Source organism: Calliphora vicina, chromosome 2 (genome assembly GCF_958450345.1).
Source record: "Calliphora vicina chromosome 2, idCalVici1.1, whole genome shotgun sequence".
NCBI classification, from domain to species: domain Eukaryota; kingdom Metazoa; phylum Arthropoda; class Insecta; order Diptera; family Calliphoridae; genus Calliphora; species Calliphora vicina.
In genome coordinates this window covers 116242534-116261280 of record NC_088781.1, presented here as the reverse complement: position 1 = coordinate 116261280, position 18747 = coordinate 116242534, and positions in this window count along the sequence as shown.

The window sequence follows — 18747 nt, the reverse complement described above, 5'->3', positions numbered from 1 at the left end:
GACATACAATTTTTTACTTTTTTTTGAAAAATCAAAAACCTTTTTGACTTTTTTTTTCTAAAATGGACTCTTTTTTTATTAATTTTTTTTTCTCAAAAGAAAGCTTAGGTCTTTTCCTTTAAAACCTTTTTGGTCGCTTAGTGGGATGCGAGTGGGATATCTATCAAAATAAATGTTTTGTAACTCAAGGCAAATGTTTTTAAATTGATTTTTTTCATATTTGTGTGTAAGTGTTTCTAAAACCTTAAAAATAAAAACCACAACAACTGACCGATAATAGCCACTGGAGGGGTGCAATACGAGGCCGACCGCTATTAATTTTCCACCCCCAAAATTTGTCTGAGTTTTGTATATTGCGGCTTTTTTAGTCAATCCTAGAGGTAGATTTCAGCGCACGTGATTTTCATTGTTAAAATATCAGGTGCCCCAGAAACAAATTTTTGGAATCAAGTGGAAATATTTTATGGCCCTTCTCCGAAGTACCAGTTTATTTATTATTTTATGACATTTGACTTTAAGAAGTGGGTGGAGAGGTAGATGTTGACTGGTAGGTTATTTATATGGTGGTTTATTATACCCTTCAGCTTCGTGAGAAGGGTATATATAAGTTTGTCATTCCGTTTGTAATTTCTACATTTTTCATTTCCGACCCTATAAAGTATATATATTCTGGATCCTTATAGATAGCGGAGTCGATTAAGCCATGTCTGTCTGTCTGTCTGTCTGTCTGTCTGTCTGTCTGTCTGTCTGTCTGTCTGTCTGTCTGTCTGTCTGTCTGTCTGTCTGTCTGTCTGTCTGTCTGTCTGTCTGTCTGTCTGTCTGTCTGTCTGTCTGTCTGTCTGTCTGTCTGTCTGTCTGTCTGTCTGTCTGTCTGTCTGTCTGTCTGTCTGTCTGTCTGTCTGTCTGTCTGTCTGTCTGTCTGTCTGTCTGTCTGTCTGTCTGTCTGTCTGTCTGTCTGTCTGTCTGTCTGTCTGTCTGTCTGTCTGTCTGTCTGTCTGTCTGTCTGTCTGTCTGTCTGTCTGTCTGTCTGTCTGTCTGTCTGTCTGTCTGTCTGTCTGTCTGTCTGTCTGTCTGTCTGTCTGTCTGTCTGTCTGTCTGTCTGTCTGTCTGTCTGTCTGTCTGTCTGTCTGTCTGTCTGTCTGTCTGTCTGTCTGTCTGTCTGTCTGTCTGTCTGTCTGTCTGTCTGTCTGTCTGTCTGTCTGTCTGTCTGTCTGTCTGTCTGTCTGTCTGTCTGTCTGTCTGTCTGTCTGTCTGTCTGTCTGTCTGTCTGTCTGTCTGTCTGTCTGTCTGTCTGTCTGTCTGTCTGTCTGTCTGTCTGTCTGTCTGTCTGTCTGTCTGTCTGTCTGTCTGTCTGTCTGTCTGTCTGTCTGTCTGTCTGTCTGTCTGTCTGTCTGTCTGTCTGTCTGTCTGTCTGTCTGTCTGTCTGTCTGTCTGTCTGTCTGTCTGTCTGTCTGTCTGTCTGTCTGTCTGTCTGTCTGTCTGTCTGTCTGTCTGTCTGTATGTCTGTCTGTCTGTCTGTCTGTCTGTCTGTCTGTCTGTCTGTCTGTCTGTCTGTCTGTCTGTCTGTCTGTCTGTCTGTCTGTCTGACAGACAGACAGACAGACAGACAGACAGACAGACAGACAGACAGACTGTCTGTCTGTCTGTCTGTCTGTCTGTCCGTCTGTCTGTCTGTCTGTCTGTCTGTTGAAATCAATTTTCTGAAGGCCCCAGATATCTCCGGGATCCAAATCTTCAACAATTCTGTCAGACATACTTTCGAGAATTTTGCTATTTAAAATCAGCAAAATCCGTCCATAAATAACGGAGATATGAGCAAAAATCCGAGACAACCTCTGAAAATTTCATCAAAAAACACAATGTATTGCATGCTTTGACAAAAAAACAACAAAACGTATGGTTGGATGTGCAAGCTTTGAGTATTTTGTTTTTTTTTGTGTTTTGTTTCTTTCGGCGTTGTTGTTGTTTTTTATACAACTAAACTTTTGTTTGGTTGCGTGTTGGTTTTTTTTACAAAAAATCAACAAATCGTATGTTTGAATGTGCATGCTTTGCGTATTTTGTTTTTCTTTTGTGTTTTGTTTCTTTTGGCGTTGTTGTTGTTTTTTATACAATTAAACGTATGTTTGGATGTGTGTTGCTTTCATTGCCTTGCGTATTTTGTTTTTGTTTTTTCTTTTGGTGTTCTGTTCGTTTGTTGTTTTTTGTGTTCTTGATAAATTTAGGATGCTGTACGCTGAAAGTGGGCAATGTACATATATACCTACTAATTATAAAAAATAATAATGCATCCACAACAAAGGTGAAGGGTATATAAGATTCGGCATAGCCGAATATAGCACTCTTACTTGTTTTTATTATTATTTGTAACATTTGGTTAAACTAGGTACTTTAGTATGTAAGTCCTTCTTGACCCTAATAAAAGATTTTAGACTCATTCATTAAAACGTACTACCTATATGATCTTAAAAAACTATTTATTGTCATTCTGAAGACATACGGAAATCAGTTTTTTAGAAACAGCGTTAAAGTTAAGACGTGTGTTATTTACATAAATACTTACAAAATTCAATGTTTTTCTTAACCTGAATAAATTATTCGCAACATTTCAATCTGAATACGAGGATGTCAAAATTGGATTCACAAAATTTACACAACTGAGGCCAAAACATTGCGTTTTGGCAGGAAGCAGCGGAACTCACACAGTATGTGTTTGTATTTACCATGAAAATGTTAAATTGATGTTGAAGGAAATCAACTTAAATTACTTAAAAGATGATTCATCAGAAGATTTACACCATTACCGCGATTGCCTTAAATTGACTATGTGCCCTAATGCTACAACTTCTTGCCACTTAGGTGAATGTTCGAATTGCCCGGAAACCACATCCATCAAAGAAAATTTAATCAACTCTTTTGATCGAGAATGTATTGAGGAGTTAAAATTTGAATCTTGGCTTCAGACTGAAAGATGCACACTGAAAACCATAATTTTAAATGTGGATGATTTTGTGGAAGAACTGTGTAGAGGATTGCTAAATTTGAGAACTCATGACTTTTTAGTCAAAGAGCAGTGGTCATTCTTCAAGGACTGGAAAACACATTTGAAGTCTGGTGAATTCATTATTTCATTTGATTTCGCAGAGAACTATAAATATGTTCTTCAGGATTCCATACAAGCATTCCACTTCAATAACGACCAAGCAACTATATTCACAGTAGTTATTTACTACATGAAAGAAGAAAACCTGGAACACAAAAGTATGGCAATCATATCCGACGATTTAAAACATGACACCGTTGCAGTTTATGAGTACCAGAAGATAATACTAAATTATCTAAAATCAAAATTTACAGTAGAAAAGGTATACTACGTTTCGGACGGAGCTCGTCAACATTTTAAAAACAAAAGTAGCTTCGCAAATCTTACAGCTCATGAAAAAGATTTTGGAATGCCAGCTGAGTGGCATTTTCATCCTACTGCTCATGGTAAAGGAGCATGTGATGGTATTGGAGCAAACCTCAAAAGAAATGCAGCGAAGTATAGCCTCCAGTGCTCTCATCATGATCGCATCTTAGATGCGACTGCTTTATTCCATTGGGCAAAGAATTATTGTAAAGAAACTAAAATAGTTTTTAGTAGCAAAGAGGATCATGAGGAAACATTGAAAACACTAAAGAGCAGATTCGATGCTGCGGTAACAATCGATGGCACTGCTCAATACCATGCTTTCATACCGCTTGTCGATGGAAGACTCAAATTAAAAAAGTTTTCTGCATCTCCTCAATGCGATTTCTTTCCAAAGCCAAAAAAGAAGCCAGCAGCGAAATCAGTAGCTGAATCTAATAACGCCAAGAAAGGATTGACAAAAAAAAAAGCAGCTAATAAAGGTGACAAATAAGGAGGATAAAAGTATGGATATTTGAAAATTTGAAAACTTCATAAATTAAGTGTAAAAATAGTTATTATATAAATTGATCTATTGTGATTAAGATTAAATTTTACTAAATTATTCATCTTTTTATTATTATTATTATTATTATTATTATTATTATTATTATTATTATTATTACAAAATTAAATTATTCAACATTTCCATAGAAAAAAAGTGATTTTTATTCCTGAGGTTAACATATTATGGGTATTACAGTATCGAGGCTATGAAATTTTAGTTGGGTATGTTACATACCATCGGAAAGGCTAATGTGTATAGTTTCTCTGCGTAAGTTTAATTTTTAAGGTTTACACACAAATACAGTGAGCCTCAAAAGTGAGTAAACACCAGTGAATTCTTTGATTTTTTTAAGATCATAAAAATCATTATATTCCGACTTAAATCTTCTTTTTTCAGAACCGATTCTATTATTCAACACAATCTCCATCAAACCGAAACTTTTAAATTTTAATCGATAGATAGATTTTAGGATTTTTATTATCCTAAAAAAAAATCAAATAATTTTTGAGTTACAAAACATTTGAGTTACAAAACATTTATTTTGATAGATATCCCACTCGCATCCCACTAAGCGACTAAAAAGGTTTTAAAGGAAAAGACCTAAGCTTTCTTTTGAGAAAAAAAAATTAATAAAAAAAGAGTCCATTTTGGAAAAAAAAAGTCAAAAAGGTTTTTGATTTTTCAAAAAAAAGTAAAAAATTGTATGTCTTGAGTTACAAAACATTTTTTTTATAGATATCCCACTCGCATCCCACTAAGCGACAAAAAGGGTGTTAAAGGAAAACACATAAGCTTTCTTCTGAGCAAAAAAAAATTAAAAAATGGGTCCATTTTTTTAAAAAAAGTCAACAAAGTTTTTGATTTTGCAAAAAAATTCAAAAATTTTAAATCTTGAGTTACAAAATATTTTTTTTGATAGATATCCCACTCGCATCCCTCTAAGCGACCATATAGGTCGCTTAGGAAAAGACCTAAGCTTTCTTAAAAAAAAATAAATAAAAAGGGCCCATTTTGAAAAAAAAGTCAAAAATATTTTTGATTTAAAAAAAAAAAATCAAAAATATTTTATTAAATTTTTTTAATTTTTTTTTTCGAAAGATTGCATAAATAGCTATCTCAACTATTTGGGACACATTTTGCTAAGAACAATAGGTAATAAGTTATATGGATAAAAAAAACACCTGTTTGGCCAAAATGTAAAATTTTGACCTCCTATAACTCAGAGAGTTCTTGACCGATCTTGTTGAAAAATGGTGTCCGAATTACTATCCAATAGAACTAACATTGGTGCAAATTTCATCGCGATCGGAAGACATCGATTTCAAAAGTTGGTTCACTTGACGTGAAATGCCTCATATACTTGTTGACCAGTTTTGACCTGTTTGTTGAACACTTTTTTTATTTAAATGAAATTACTCCCAAATTTGTGTTCTATTTTTATTTTATTTGTTCATATGACTGGCGGAAAGTACAAGTCGCAAATTTGAACATATTGCGATAAAATTTAGTACATAAATTTTTTTCGGCCCGAGGACGAAGTCTATTGAAAATTACTGAAATCGGTCCACTATTTCACCTAGCACCCATACAAATGTTCTCCCGAAGTTATACTTTCTCGATCGTAAATGGTTAATTTATATATGTATCTACACAAATTTTGCTCCAAATAAGTTTTATATAAACTGAATTAATGTCACCTAATTTTATGATGATGGGTCATTATTAGTCATAGCTCCCATATAAGACCCGCTTCCAAAAATCACTTTAACGAGCATAAATCTCTTAAAAATGTTGGTATAAATATAAAATTCAATAGAAATAACATTCATATAAATCACACGACCTAATTTCATGGCGATCGGTCCATTATTAGTTATAGCTCCCATATAAGACCCGCTTCCGAAAGTCCGCTAATATTGTCGATGAAACAAATTTCAAATCTTATCGTTTCGATTATGATACTTAAGTAATAACGTTTTATCAATAAAACTTTGAAAATTTGATATTTAAAACAAACTTATGAATTACTCCATTTCCTAAACGTGAACAGGTATAGAATCCTCACAACATACTCGTAACATTAAGTTAAAATATGAAGAGTTTGTTTATAATAAGCAACATGTTCTAAATACAATTACAATCAAAATCCCGGAAATATTATTACCAATTTAGAGCAACAAACATCTATGTATAATAAAAATGTACCCAATTAAACAATTAGAAACGAAAAAAATATACCAGCACAATATGTAGTGTCAAGGGTCAGTTATCTGGTGGTTCATTAAATTGATAAATTTAAGTAATTTTTCACTTTAGTGAGAAATTCATTTGCTTAAAGCTTTAATGTGAATTAATCTTTTCAAATACACACACAGACACATAAACACACATAGATAAGTATGGATAGATGTATGTGTGAGTATTAATGTATATTTACACACACACAAATGTACTAAAATAAAGTATTTAACTGTAATTTTTTGGAATTCATGTCACAAAACTTAAGCACTTTATGTATTTTATTTTAGTTTGTGAATGTGGACAAAAAAAAAAACAAATAAACAAAAAAAAAATGGAAAATGAAAAAATAGCAACAATATGAACCAAAAACAAATGAAAGAAACAACAGAAACAAAATAAAAACTGATGACGCGTAAAAAAGCACAACATACTATACAAAATACACTCATGGAAATGGAGGAAAATAGTCATAGAGACAAACATATATAGATTTTTACTATAAAAACAGTTAGAATAGAAAGAGAATATAAAAGAACAGCTAAAAGATAAAATAGAGCAGCATATTTATGAATACAAACAAACAAACATATGAATGAGTACAATAAAAGTTAACACACACAGCTACAAAACTCATATTTATAGTTGAATTTATGTGTGAATGTGTATGCGTATTAGGGTGGCCCTTTGTTTTGTACTTTTTGGACTTTCGCTGCTGCCACGGTCTAAAATTGTTTTTCAGCATCTAAAAATCAAATCTATCAATTATATCGAGCCCTTAGCTCCAAATTATCGTAAGCGACGAAACACAAATTTTACAGGAGAAGGGTTTTTTTTGATTATTTTGAAATTTATACATAGAATTAAAAATGTTCTGATGCGATATAATATAATTTCGTTCAAGCTATTTGTCTATTTTTCAAAAACATTCATAACTTTTGACAATTAAAAATTTATAGAAAAATATGACAAAAAATGTTTTTTATTGAATTTTTGCATAGATACAAATTTTTCGAATTGAAATAAAATTTTTATTTATAAATATATTTTAATGAAATTTCACAGTTATGTAGATTTTTCTATTTAAAATGGAAAAATAAAAACGAATTTTGAAATTTATTATCAGCAATCCCGCAATTCCCAAAAAAGTGTCGAAAAATTCCAAAATTGTTAATTTTTAGTTTTTTGGCTATAATATCCATACCAGGGTCGGGGCTATCGGGACCCTTTACAAAATAATTAGAAACATATTGAGCCACCTATAATCGGTTATTATATTTTGATATCGGATACCCGATTTGAGAATTTTTGCCCTAAAATTTTATTTTACATAAAAAATAGGTGTTTTTTGAAAGGACCTGGTCCCCTCGGTAACAACAATTTTGAAATTTGTTTTCCTATCAAATATTTTATGATAACTTAGCTTTCAAAAAGTATAAATTTCTTATACATCCTCTTAGACTCAAAAAGAAAAAAAGTTCTTTTTTCCCAAAAAAATAGCGAAAAATCGCCTTTTTAAAATTTTTTAAATTCAAATGCATATAACTTTGGACTTAGTCATTATTTTTAAACAATTCTTTTTCCATTTGACACATACATGTATTGTTAGTACAACAAAGGAAAACTAGAGAAAATCGGGAAATATTTGGATACGCTGTTATCAAAAAACTGGAGTAGGGTGGGTAAAAATGTTGAAAATTAAATTTTAAAATGCGAATATCTCCTAAGCTATAATAGATAATTGTAGTAGCTATACGAAGTTTTTTGTAGTGCTCGATGAAGAGATTCTATATGTATAAATTTTTTGAAGTCGGAACTCAAACCAAGAAATAATATCGTTTTAAAAATGCAACATAACCTACTGCAACATGTCCTACTTTGAGGGCCCTTGGTCGCACCCCTGGTGGGCCCATGAGCTCCACGTTCAAAACTTAAACTCGACAACACATCTTCTTTTCGCATTTGAAATTTCATTCAAACTAATCTAACCATTTAGAAGTTACAGATTTATTTCCCTCTTTTTTTTCTATACCACTGTGTGTCGCTTACGATAAAATTCGTTTACTGTGAAATATAAGCATTGACTTACGATAAAATCTTACCCCCTATATTTTTGATGTTATTAACAATTTTGATATTCTGAGAAAGCTAAAACATCAGTCGGTCCATAAAATTTTAATTTCTGCAATAAAACAAAAATTTTAAAAATGTCGCTTACGATAATTTGGCGCTAAGGGCTCGATATGGTCGGTCAAGCCCAAAACTGTGTAAATGAGCAAAAGCATTTTTCATTTAAAATTTCAATAATTCATATTCGTGAGTGATTTTCGGAAGTGGGCCTTATAGGGAGCTGTAAGCAATTATGGTCCGATCGCCATGAGAATATGTTGTGTGATTTATTTCTATATGAATTTGGATTCCAAAATCATATAGACACTATTCGGAACATAGAATATTAGAACGCTTCTGGAGCCATCAGGATTGGCACAAATATGCAAGGAGTGGAAAAACTATAACCGTCTCTTCCTCAATTTATGTAAAACGAGGTGGCCTGATTATGGTACAATAACAACGGTGACAATAGCTTTTTGTATTCTGGAAAGCCATCTGAACACCCCCGATCGAGTGCCGTAGGTTTCTTTCTTTCTGAAGAGGCCAAGAGCGCATTAATTGCATGGAAGCCTCATTCTGATAGGATTATATCCATCCGCCTTCACACCACATACATTCAATGTTACGCCCCCACTGAAGTCTCAGACTCCAACGACAAAGAAGATTTTCTACGGCCTTCTGCAAAACATAACACAAGGCAACAAAATCGAAAAAATTTTAAAGGCTTTTTAAACCACTACACAATTTTGATGTATTGTAATTCCAGTAGTACAAATATGGTCCAAAGAGGTCTTTTTATTTTTAAAATTTTTTGAAAATGAGCTAATTCACTTAATTGTGAATAAATTCAAAAAGAATCCATAAATTTTTATGATCAATATCTCATTTTGTTCCTATTGCAAGTGGCTTTACGATAAAGTAATAAATCTGAACAATTTCTGCCATTTTCGATTTTTCATGATTTTTTGAAAACAAAAAAATTTGCTATTTTCACATAAAAAATATATTTTTTGCTTCAATTTGTTATTATAACTCCGAAACTACTAAGCCGATTGAAACGTAATATATACGTGAAAATTTGTACATAGCATGCGGATAATGTTTTCAAAATTCAATCAAATAAAAAATTAACATTAACTACTTAATTTTATGTATATCCAACAAAAAACTAAAATTTTGTGAAAATGTGCCTATTCACTTAATTGTGAATAAATTCGAAAAGAATCAATCGATATTTATGGTCGATATCTCATTTTGTTGCTATTGTATGTGGCTTTGCCATAAAGCAATAAATCTGAACAATTTTTGTCGCTTTCGATTTTTCATGATTTTTTTAAAACAAAAAAATTTGCTATTTTCACGTAAAAAATATATTTTTTGCTTCAATTTGTTATTATAACTCCGAAACTACTGAGCCGATTGAAACGCAATATATACGTGAAAATTTTTACATAGCATGCGGAAAATGTTTTTAAAATTCAATCAATCAAAAGAAGAATATTAACTACTCAATTTTATGTATAACCAACAAAAAACTAAAATTTTGTGAAAATAAGCGAATTAACATAATTGTGAATAAATTCAAAAATAATCAATCGATTTTTATGATCGATATTTCATTTTATTCCTATTATATGTGGCTTTGCAATGAAGTAATAAATTTGAACAATTTCTGCCATTTTCGATTTTTCATGATTTTTTGAAAACAAAAAAATTTGCTATTTTCACATAAAAAATATATTTTTTGCTTCAATTTGTTATTATAACTCCGAAACTACTAAGCCGATTGAAACGTAATATATACGTGAAAATTTGTACATAGCAAGCGGATAATGTTTTCAAAATTCAATCAATCGAAAAATTAACATTAACTATTCAATTTTATGTATATCCAACAAAATACTAAAATTTTTTTGAAAATGAGCGAATTTACTTAATTGTGAATAAATTCGAAAATAATCAATCAATTTTTATGATCGATATTTCATTTTATTCCTATTATATGTGGCTTTGCGATAAAATAATAAACCTGAACAATTTCTGCCATTTTAGATTTTTCATGATTTTTTTAAAACAAAAAAATTGCTATTTTCAAGTAAAAAAATATATTTTTTGCTTCAATTTGTTATTATAACTCCGAAACTACTAAGCCGATTGAAACGCAATATATACGTGAAAATTTGTACATAGCATGCGGATAATGTTTTCAAAATTCAATCAATCAAAAGAAGAACATTAACTACTCAATTTTATGTATATCCAACAAAAAACTAAAATTTTGTGAAAATGAGCGAATTCACATAATTGTGAATAAATTCGAAAATAATTAATAGATATTTATGATCGATATCGTTTTTTATTCCTATTACATGTAGCTCTGCAATAAAGTAATAAATCTGAACAGTTTTTTCCGTTTTAGATTTTTCATGATTTTTTGAAAACAAAAAATTTGCTATTTTCACATAAAAAATATATTTTTTGCTTTAATTTGTTATTATAACTCCGAAACTACTAAGGCGATTGAAACGCAATATATACGTGAAAATTTGTACATAGCATGCGAAAAATGTTTTCAAAATTCAATCAATCAAAAGAAGAACATTAACTACTTAATTTTATGTATATCCAACAAAAAACTAAAATTTTGTGAAAATGAGCGAATTCACTTAATTGTAAATAAATTCAAAAATAATCAATCGATTTTTATGATCGATATTTCATTTTATTCCTATTATATGTGGCTTTGCAATGAAGTAATAAATCTGAACAATTTCTGCCATTTTCGATTTTTCATGATTTTTTAAAAAAAAAAAATTGCTATTTTCACGTAAAAAAATATATTTTTTGCTTCAATTTGTTATTATAACTCCGAAACTACTAAGGCGATTGAAACGTAATATATACGTGAAAATTTGCACATAGCATGCGGATAATGTTTTCAAAATTCAATCAATCAAAAGAAGAACATTAACTACTCAATTTTATGTATATCCAAGAAAAAATTAAAATTTTGTGAAAATGAACGAATTCACTTAATTGTGAATAAATTCGAAAATAATCAATTGAATTTTAGGTTTGATATCTCATTTTATTCCTATTATATGTGACTTTGCGATAAAGTAATAAACCTGAACAATTTCTGCCATTTTAGATTTTTCATGATTTTTTGAAAACAAAAAATTTGCTATTTTCAAGTAAAAAATATATTTTTTGCTTCAATTTTCCATGTTTATTTCAATAATATCGGACTAACCCTTTTTGAGTTATCATTAATTATGTGAAGAAACGTCTAACAAAATTTATAATTTTACTTAAAAATTAAAAAAAAATCTCTCCATAGAATTAAAAAATTTTAAAATTTTTGTACTTAGGTATACATGATGCATCAAATCTATATAGTGGTTATTCAGTGTTGATCTGTGTAATAAAAGACTTCCCTAGTGCTGACATTTTACTTCTTATTGGTGATTTCAACGCACAGGTGGGCCCAGTTAATACAAATATTAACCCCCATTTTCTCAATATCTGGTTATCGTTTTTCGTAACGATAAACCTCCAATTAACATATCTTTTTGTACTATCAGTTTATCGTCATGATAAAAAATAACCAGAGATTGAGAAAATGGGGGTAAGTCTGTTATGGGAACTCATGGACTGGGGCAAATGAACGATAACGGCGAATTATTTACCGGAATATGTGAAAGCAACTATCGCCTCTGACCACCTTCTACTTGTAGGAGAGTGGTACGATTGAGGAGATCTGTAATCCGACGACAAACAACACAGTTTTTGCCAAGACGGTACGAAGTATGCAAATTGAAAATACTTTTAAATGACTCGCTATGATGGTGTTCCGAACACCAACAGGAATACAATAAAATACATTTTCACAGACAGCAACATCTTGGCCATCCTCAACTTAATCGTAAAGTGTGAATTTCATACGCTACTTGGCAACTTATTAACGTTGCCCGAACAAGAACTTCTAAATCTTTCCTAAAGACCCAGTTTAGATCGCCTGGTTAAACACAGTTTGCGACGAGTACAAGCGGGTTTGGATGGCAAATATGACCACAGAAGCCCATTCAGCTGCCGATGCACATCAAAGTAGATATTTGTACAAAATTGCAAAGCAGATATTAGGAAACGCCTGTTCAAGCACATATCCCCTTAAAGACCCAATAGGAGGCACTGCCTCGTCCGTGGAACAATATTTACCCAGACAAAACCGAAATCTCCAAAGCAATACGTGCACAGAATGGCAAGCCACCAGACGTGCCCAGGGTGGCCGGATAGACCAGTCGATAGTGTGCTGGACTATTAATCTGAGGGTTGCGGGTTCGATTCCCGTCAGAGACTCTGGGTGTATCTGCAGACAAGCAAAACGCTTCGCAGTTTGTGTTTGTTTTACGTGGACAACATCAATCCTGAACTGCTTAAGGCCGATCCTACTCTTAGGTCTGAAATAATCAGCCCTCTTATTAGAGACTTTTGAACATTCCACTCTTATAATCTGTTATTCTGTTTATTCATTGTAAATAGTTTCATTTTACGATTGTATTGCTAGAAGCTCCTTCTCTGGAGCAGCACTCCCGATCTGTGCCGACTAAATACAGAAAAAGACCTGTATCGGGAGGACAATTGTATGGGGGCTAGGTGAAATGATGCACCAATTTCAGCCGGTTACAATAGACCTCGTCCTTGGGCCGAAAAAATTCATGTGCCAAATTTGATGGAAATATCTTCAAAATTGCTACATTTCGCACAAGGTATAAATTAACAGCCAACCAGTCAGAAGGATGGACGAATATCGTTTTATCGATCCAGAAAGTAACTCTGAGACGAACGTTATATTTTAGACTAATATTTTTGGGCGGTACAAACATTAAAACAAACTCAAAGGGTATTATGCGTTTGTTTTGATGTTTGTACCGCCCAAAAATTAGTCTAAAATATAACGTTCGACTCAGAGTCACTTTCTGGATCGATAAAACGATATCCATCCATTCTGGTATAAAAAAGTTTCGAATTTTGAATCCAAATATTTTCAAAAAGAATAAATATTAAAAAAAAATTCTAACTTAAAACTAGTATTAATCAGCATTTATTAGAAAAAAAATATTTTTTTGATTTATTTTGAAATTTAGTTTTAAAAAATTTTCAAAATGTAAAATTTGGGATTTGAAATATGCTGGAAAATTTATGATTTTTTTTTTGGTATCAAATATTAATGGGTTAACGTCAGAACCATAGGGTAACATAGAGAAGAGACGTAATTGTCAGAAACCTAAGTCTGTTGTCAAAAACCTATCTCTGGCAACAATAAAAAATGCTACTCAATGTATTTCGTTTTTGTATCAGACATATGATTTGTTGCATTTTTGTTTGACAAATCGGAGTGTCTCGTCTCTATGTACATAGAGAAACATAGAGCGGAAACTAGAAAAAAATCAAACAAAAAAATTACTCAAAATAATCACACATACGAGTGTTGTTTTTCATATAGTTTTTTCTACTAATACATACTCACCACTTAGGTTTTTCACAATTGAGTTAGGTCTTTGACAGGAGAGTTTCCGCTCTATGTCTATTATCTATGTCTATGTATAATTCTCTATGGTCAGAACATTTTTATTTTATATATTTAAGCATCTATGGGTAAATCAAATACAAAAACTATTTTTAATTGGAATTTTTTTCAAAATTTAATTTTTTTTTTAAATTCTTTAAAAATAATCTTCAAATAAAATGTGCCACCTCTAAAAGTTATCCGATTTTGCTGAAATTTTAAGCCACCCTAATGTATATTCACAGCAAATGAAAAATAAAATGATAAAAACCTACGAGAAGAAAAAAATATAAAGCCATCAAATGATAGTTTGCAGTTCATGTAAGAGTGACATAAAATTTTCATATACACTCATACAAAACACAATACAAAATTGTAAAAAGAATTTAAAGTTCTTTTTTTATTTTCACATTTTATTTTTACTTTTTTGGTAGACAACAGCTGCTTAATATTTAACATAAAAAAAACTGAAAAACTGAATGAAAAACACACACCTTAATAATGCGAAACACACGCACACCCGCAACAAATTACAAACACCAGCAACAAACAGCAATTCTTTCTTTCATCCAGCTATACCGAAACATTTTTCTAAGCTTTAAGGTCACTCTAGAGTACATTTCCATACAAATGACACTAACGACTTTTTATGGTTTTGAACAGCTAAAGAAAATAGCGCTGAAAAACTGCAGTTTCCACTATTAAAATAAAATATACACGCACACCCAGACATTTGTATTGTATATAACGGAAAATATGGGCAGAGTTGTAAAGGAATTTATAATAACGGAACAGAAAAAGCTTATGGTATCAAAACTGACTCAATCGAATGTGCCATTCGCTTGCTGCAAACATTCCCCACCTGGGTATGTTTGCGCCTGTTTCGAATGGGCTAGCCAATGTGGAATTCCAAATAAGAACCTGCTTCGAGTTATCATTTTAAGTAACATTTAAGTACACTGCAATAGTTCTTCAAATTCGTATGTATGAGGTAGTTTGGTAAACTATTTGGAAGAAGACTAGCTCGAAAAGGCTACAAATAAATGCTTTCGATATTCAAAATTATATTTACAATTGAGACATGCGAACATGTGAACTAACTTTTGACAAACTATCAGATATATCGGTCGTTGATAGGAAGACGATGTGCATTATCATATTGGAACAAATCTTGGCATGGAGTTATGCAATGATATACAAATCTATATGATTAATGCCCGCAACAGAGCATCATTTAAAATTATTGTTTCTGAGAGTATTTTCTACCGATTAGTCCATCCAAATTTTTGCCCAAAAACACATTAATCTCTATCGTTTACCAAAATGTTCGTGGCATGAATACTAAATTGAAGTAATTTTATTTACAAAGCTTTGACATTGAGCTAAACATCATAATGCTAACTGAAACATGGCGCCGAGATGACTCTGAGAAGAGGAAACTATCCAAACCTGGAGACATGATTATTGTTCTATTTAGGAGACCTTAATATTCCTAACATAATGTAGTGTAAAACTTCTGATTCAAGTTTTTTAAGTCCATCAGCTCCGATTTAAATATAGAACTATTTGATTCCATTGCTGATTTGAAATCAAATTAATAATTTCATCATACTCAACACAAGAACGTATACAAATTTTAAAATTTTCTTAAAGAAGTGGCCACTTTATTATCAAGTGGCCACTGTTATCAAAATGTAACAAGATTTACATTCGTTTTAAACAACAAATCTACCGTGATTCTTCAATAAATTGCAAGTCATTATGTTTAGTTTTAAAAAGTGTAGACACAATGGAAAAAGAAGCTAGAGATAAAATTGTGCACAAATATCTAGAAAATCCAACTTTGTTAGGTTATAAGATAGCCAAAATCTGATTTTAGGCAGATATCAGATCAAAAATTTTACGTCTCGGCAGCTCGAGGTTGTGTGGCCTTTAAATATGAATACGTAAACTTGAACAAACTTATTAATTTTGGCAGGCAATCCGCAGTTTGAAGAGTCAAGCTTTTCAGACATGTTTTTAAAGAATTTTCATAATTAAAAAGGAAATGGTCCATTTATGTAATGTCATCACGTGAGAACGGCTGGAGCGATTTGGCTGATTTTTTTTTATTCGATTCGAAATTTTCAGGAGGTGGTTTGTAAAGAAAAAAAAATTAAAAATTCCGGGTAAAACTCGGAAATTTTTTTTTTGTGTGTCCAGTCAACTGTAATAAAAAAGCTCCCTAAAGTATGCAGTACAAATTTAGATATTTTATTTGCAAATAAATAAGAACAGGCGGGTGTATGTGGGTTGGAGAAACTTGAAGAACTAACATTAGTAAATATTACCGGGCGAAGTCGGGGCTGTCAACTAGTATACTATATATAAAATTTAAATAGTCCATGTATGTAATGTCATCACGTGAGAACGACGGGAGCGATTTGACTATTTTTTCTATTTGATTCGAAATTTTCAGGAGATGGTTTGTAAAGAAAAAAAATTCAAAAATTCGGAAATTTTAATTTTTAATATATTGCCTCCTTTCCACTTCACCTTTTTCTTAAAAAGAGAAATTTTTTGGAGAAACTTGAAAAATAGTGCAGGTACAGTAAATAATTAGATTTTGATGAGAACAAAGTGGAATAATTATGCTGGAATAACGGTAGTGGAAAGAAAAGCCAGAAAATTTATTCGCAATAAAGACACATAAACCTACAGTTATATTTTTTTAAAATTACCTTTAATTTCATGTATAAAATGTTAACATACGTTGTTTCATTTAAAAGTTATGCTCGCTTTAATCCGTACCGATTTTAAGTGGCCACTTTTTTTAAGTTTTCGGACGATCAACTTTTTGCACAATCTCATTATGAACGATGAATACACATTTTAATTAATGAATATGTTTGAGTACTCTAGAGCAGTGCATCAGCAAGAATTACACGCTCTCAGATGTACGGTTTGGTGTGGATTTTTGGCTGATAGAGTTATCGATCCATATTTTTTCGAAAATGATGCTGGGCAACCAGAAACTGTCTCCGTGGCGGTATATCGGAAAATTTGTTACATCCGGTATTTCTCAATAATCTTGACATATGGTTCCAGCAAGAAAAAAATAAAATAAAAAAGTTATAAGAAATTTCAAATCAGTCAGTCGAAGTTGGCCCACCCTGTACATTGAGGTGACCGGCAACAATTCTAATAATCTATTTTTAAATGAAATAAAACAAATTGGTTTGAAACTAGAATAGAAGGAAGGGTTACTCGGGGTAGGTACTGTTTCCAGACATAATCCTTTATTGAAAGCGACCTACCACTGACCAAAGGTGTGGAGGTTTATTTGACTTCTGAAAATTATATTTTATATGGATTAGAAATGGATTGTGTTTTCATATTTGTAGTTTATCCAGTGTGCACTATACAGTGGGGGAAACAAATAAACAGGAAATAAATCTGTAATTTCTAATCGGATAATTGAATTTTAGAGAAACTTCCCATGTCTGCAGAAGAGATGCCAAATGCGGTCGTTCTTTTCAAATCCTCATTAAATCGACCCAATAAGTTGGCATAATATTCGCCATTGATTATTTTACCTTTTCGAAGGTAGTCAATATGAATGCGTGAATCCCAGAAAACGGTCACCATGACTTTATTGGCCTTCTTTGGAGACGATTTACCCCGAGAACAGACTGTTTTGACTGGTGTTTTGTGGTGGAACCACGTTTCGTCCACGATTACGAAACGATGCAAAAACTTGACCATATTGCTGTTGAACAACGCCAAACACTCCTGCAAAGTTGTCACACGATTGAGTTTGTGATCGATTGCTTTCTTGCGGAAAGCATTTTTATAACCAAGTGATCATTCAAATCTCCGATCGGCCAACATCATATCGCGAATTTTTTAATTGTTTCGGGTGTAGACACTTTGTAAACCACATTTTTACCATTGAAATTGATGGTGCAGAGAGAGTTCCCATAATATTTATCAAGCTTTGTCTTGGTTTGAGTGACGGTTTTTTTCCGAAAAAAAATAATGCTTAATAAGCAGACAAAATTAATTTTTTTCCATTTTCTCCTCAAGTCACGCAGTAGTCTGCTATCAATGGCTGTCAAACACAAACTAAATGATGCAGCTTCATAAAATTTTGTCAGGAGTCAACTGACAGATTCCTGTTGACAGGAGCAGTGTTGCCCTTTCAGATTCAAAAAGTCACGGAGTTATTCACCTGCTCTAGTATAATAAGATTTTCTAATCTCTTTAAATTTTAACTTTTGTAGATTTCAACTCAATTATGTGAAAACAAAAATGGGTATTTTCATAATTGGATTATAACGGTATTTTAAAACTAACGGTATTTTCGATTATTTCTGTAAGGGTATTTTAACGGTAACTGAAATTACAGTTATTTCACTAGCGGCAGTCGAACTAAAAGGCTATTTTAGGGTTAACAGTAGCCAACCATAGCCCAAACTACATTAAATTTTGGGAATTTCACCTTTAAAACTAAACAACGAATACTTTTAAAGCACTACGATCACAGAAATGTACAAAAAATGACAAAAAAGAAAAACTAAGAATAGAGATGTTGTTTTTTTTTTGTTTGTTTGTTTTCATTATTTCTATTTACAAAAGACCACTCCCTCGAAAAAAAATTTTGCAAATAACAAAAACAAACTTGAAAAAGAAAAAATCAGCAAACAAACACAAAAACATTTTCAAATACACAAACACACACTACAACAAAAATAACCAATCCAGACAATATGGAGAAGGTAAAGGAAAAAAAAATTATAATAATTTCCTGTTATGTTACATAGTTTTTTTGACAACTTCCCCTTTTAGAGGAAAGAAATCATGATTACACAGCTAAATCTGCAAAACAATTGG